Genomic DNA, 4,369 nt, shown 5'->3' on the forward strand with positions numbered 1-4,369 from the left:
AATAATATGTAACGAACAGAGCCCGGTCTCATGAAAATGCATATAAATAGTATGCCAAATAAAAATGAAAACTCGTGGTATTGATACGCAAAAATGGACTTTGGCGTGCATATGATACGCATGTGTTTGGCGTGCATATAATAAGCAGTTTTCGCGTGCATATGACACGAAACTTGTTGGCGTGCATATGATATGCAGTTTTTGCGTGCATATGATACGAAATTTGTTGGCGTGCATATGATACGCAGTTTTCGCATGCATATGATACGAAATATGTTGGCGTGCATATGAAATGCAGTCTTCGCGTGCATATGTTACGAAATTTGTTGGCGTGCATATGAAATGCAGTTTTCGTGTACATATGATACGCACCTACCCCACAACCCCAAACCTACCCATCGCGTAGCATATACACGCCAAAGTCCATTTTTGCGTATCAATACTAGGAGTTTTCGTTTTTATTTTGCGTAGGCCTACTTTTTATACACACTTTCATGAGATCGGGTTGGCAGTTTGTACTCTCGGATGCCATTAGAACTTCCGGTTTAATTTTCTGGATTCCTTGTTAATTGTTCCCCCCCCCTCCCCCCCATTTGGATTTTTCTGGACTCTGTTTCAACATTTAAATTAAATTGTAGTAATCAAAAAGCACATCGTGCATATAATACGCAGTTTTCGTGTGCATATGATACGAAACTTGTTGGCGTGCATATGATACGTATGTGTCTGGCGTGCATATAATACGCAGTTTTCGCGTGCATATGATACGAAACTTGTTGGCGTGCATATGATACGAAGTTTTCACGTACATATGATACGCATCTACCTCACAACCCTAAACCTACCCATCGCGTAGCATATACACGCCAAAGTCCATTTTTGCGTATCAATACCACGAGTTTTGGTTTTTATTTGGCATACTATTTAATACCACGAGTTTTTGTTTTTATTTGGCGTACTATTCATACGCACTTTCATGAGATCGGGTTGAACTATCAGAGAAAGACGTCAAACAGACATTAATAGTCAAGCAGAAGAAAACGAGGATGAGAGTGAGACACAGCATCGGCAGAGGGAAATTAACACAAGGGTCACGGAAAAGGTTGCGAGTTTAATGAGGGCAGCAAATTAGTCTGAGAAATACACAAGCAGGCAGGCAGATGCATGCAAGCAAAAAAACACACACTTTCCCGATTTCACTTTTCTCCAGAGCAGTGGAGAAGCCACCAGTAAATATTTAATCACAGACGATCTAATCAGATTCCCACTTTAAATGCCGACAACATACCACCACAGCAGAAACACAAGAGACGCGCCATAATAGATCGTCTCCGCATCTCGCCTTACCTTCTCAAGTGCCCACAATACATGCAAGAATAATCCGGAGCAACACAGCTTTGATATCACATCGACTGGCATCATTGCAATTTATGATTATTATTGGCCTGATGTTTATTAAGTCATAACGATCACAATCTATCCTGTAAATGTCATATCAGAAAGTCGCTGTACTTTGCCCCATCAGACTAAATTAGCATCAATTGAAGAGTCTATTAATAATGGAAGGGAATCATGTAATTGATCTCAGCTGAACACGCGTTCTCCTATTGACTTTCAGGGAGAGTGGCGATCAGACTCTCACAACAAAGCTCTTTCGAGATCTATTACTGTAGTAATGCGATATTCAAGCACCAAGATTGTAATTACGTTTAGTCTAATCAAGTCAAACAGCAACATCAAAGCAATTTGGTAAATGTAAAATTTCATACACCAGCATTGAAAAAAAAATGGCATAGAAACAATTTTCACTTATAAGTTGCTAGTAAAATGCACAATTACAAAGAAATGGCAAGTAACACATTGCCAACACATGCTCAATCAATGTTGGGAAGGGTTGTTTATAAGGAGGCAAAAACTGGTCAAAATAAATTGAAATCTGCACAATTTCATTCACCAACCAAAATGTAGACTATCTGTTTATTCACTGGAGTTTCGTCCATCCAAGATGTAGATGAGTCTGTTTCTTCATAGGAACAGATTTGGAGAGTTTTAGCATTTCATCACTTGCTCACCAATGCAGTGAATGGGTGCCGTCAGAATGAGAGTTCAAACAGCTGACATTTCTGCTACATTTCTCCAAATCTGTTCTGATGAAGAAACAAACTCATCTGCATCTCGGATGTTCTGAGAGCGGTTCAGACTCGTGTTCATCTAACATGCACAAGGATCTGGGCTGGTAAACTAAGTCTGCTAAAAGTCACTGGGATTACGATCCGGCTCAGGCAAGACCTCTGGAGACCAGGATACTCTAGTGCCGTGTCACTGTCCGTTGTGTATTGAGTGCTGGATTCAAATCATAAGTTAACCACTTAGCATTCCTGTAAAATTTGCTTAGAACACCTAAAAAAAGGCTTACCCAAAGGAAATTGTATGCTGTTCTTGAATCATTTGGAGTATATGCATGGTTTTGGTCTCTTTTGAAAGATGATGCTCTGAGGTTTGTTCCTAAACAGAACAAACCTCACAATCACTGTAAGTCTTACCGGTAAAACTGAGTAATAGAACTTTGAACGCACTGAAAAAGGGAAAGAATCTTCCGCCTACATTTTTTTGTAAACAGATGCCTGCAGATGACTATAGCTGGGAGCTATTGGATCACAGCATGAAGCCATGTTGGCGGTCTGACAAAGACACTGAATGCACCTGATGTGCATTCATGAGAATCTCAGCTATCCAAAAATATGCATTTCATGTTTAGGTTTTTTTTTTTTTTGTTTAAAGTTGTATGTCACGAAGTTAACCCTCAAAAACAATGCAGTGTACCGCGGGCAATACAGTGGAATGCTTACAGGTTAAATCAACTCTTTCTTTCCTGGTTAGATAAGATTCTTAATAACTCTTTTATATATATATATATATATATAAATCCGGTTCCTCTTAGTTCAGATTTTATATCATTTTATTATTACCTCTTTTATTTAATCATTTTATTATTACCTCTTTGTATTTCCTACATTTCTTCTACCTACATTTGTTGTATTTCCTACAGATGTTCTGGTGGTCAAAATAATTAATAATTTTCTATCGGGGGAAATAGGAACAGCAGGACAAACAGACAAAGATGAACAGCATTAAGCAGACCAGATCAGCTCATCTCATGCCACACAAGCCTGATGTGCTCAAGACTGATTATTCATTGCCATCTGAATTGCATATCACACAGTGACAAGTCCGTCTCACACTTGACAGGTTTGTTTTAATGTTAACTGAAAAGTTGCTTGTTAAAAGCATTCGAGGACAGCATAGCTTTCCATTTTTCATTTTCAACAAAACTGAACTCTTGTAAAGCATTACACCAAATAAGCCGACCACTGAATCACTGACTCATAATAACAGCTTTAAATAAGCATTTCAAAACTTTTTGAACACAAACTTTCACACCAAACTGCACGAGCCTTTTTAAGATATTTCAATGCTAAATTAAAAATTTTAGGCACATTCCATGCTAAAACTGGAACAAACATCATTATAGTCATTCAAATCAACTAGCTGATGAAACCGGCTGGCCAAACACATCCTCACAGGTGAATCTGTCACTTAAAACCTGATTTACAGCATGCAGATCAATGAGATCAATATGCATAAATCAGCTGGTCATCACTGTAAATCAGAAAGATGAATGAGGGGACGCCGATGCGACGCGTTTGCTTTCTGCTGCAAACGCACCAGGCGTGAGAACAGAGCAATGTAAATGCATCATAAATATATAATATTAGGCTGTGATAGGAGACAGGTGTACTGTCAATCCAGACCACTGACGGTGATAAAGCAATACGGCAGCCGGTTCCATTCTCACCCACCTTTGTCATCTGTGCACCTTTGACTGATGGATGGATGGATGGATGCGGTCTGTGATCCGCACAGTGAAACAACGAGCCCGAAGCGCTTCAGATTCGCTCGTGCGCGGTTATTTGCGCTCCGGATCGAAGGATGTGAAGCGCACGAGACTCTGAGGTGCTCGGTAGGTCATCTCAGCGTTGATATCGGCGCGTCGGTTGCTGCTGTCTGTCATCAGCATGACAGTGAGACAGAGCATTCACGACGCACGCGCGAGGAAGATGCGGAGAGCCGAGAAGGGTCTGCAATTAAAGGGATACTCCACCCCAAAATGAAAATGTTGTCATTAATCACTTACCCCCATGTCGTTCCAAAACCGTAAAAGCTTCGTTCGTCTTCTGAACACAATTTAAGATATTTTGGATGAAAACCGGGAGGCTTGTGACTGTCCCAGTGACTGCCAAGTAAATAACACTGTCAAGGCCCAGAAAAGTATGAAAGACATCGTCAAAATAGTCCATCTGCCATCAGT

The 4,369-nt window shown here is 40.1% G+C and overlaps 1 protein-coding gene across 1 annotated transcript in view; it reads right to left on the bottom strand.

Annotated features, from left to right (window-relative positions):
- The window catches only part of LOC107692829 (galactose-3-O-sulfotransferase 3-like), a 22,748-nt gene extending 18,653 nt beyond the window's left edge, over positions 1 to 4,095 (bottom strand). The window contains exon 1 of the mRNA XM_016492036.1: positions 3,861 to 4,095. The gene's annotated coding sequence lies outside the window, so the exon portion shown is untranslated. The remainder of the gene's footprint in view (positions 1 to 3,860) is intronic.
- Positions 4,096 to 4,369: the final 274 nt, after the last annotated feature.

Source organism: Sinocyclocheilus anshuiensis, unplaced genomic scaffold, assembly GCF_001515605.1.
Source record: "Sinocyclocheilus anshuiensis isolate Anshui unplaced genomic scaffold, SAMN03320099.WGS_v1.1 scaffold674, whole genome shotgun sequence".
In the NCBI taxonomy this organism is placed as follows: Eukaryota; Metazoa; Chordata; class Actinopteri; order Cypriniformes; family Cyprinidae; genus Sinocyclocheilus; species Sinocyclocheilus anshuiensis.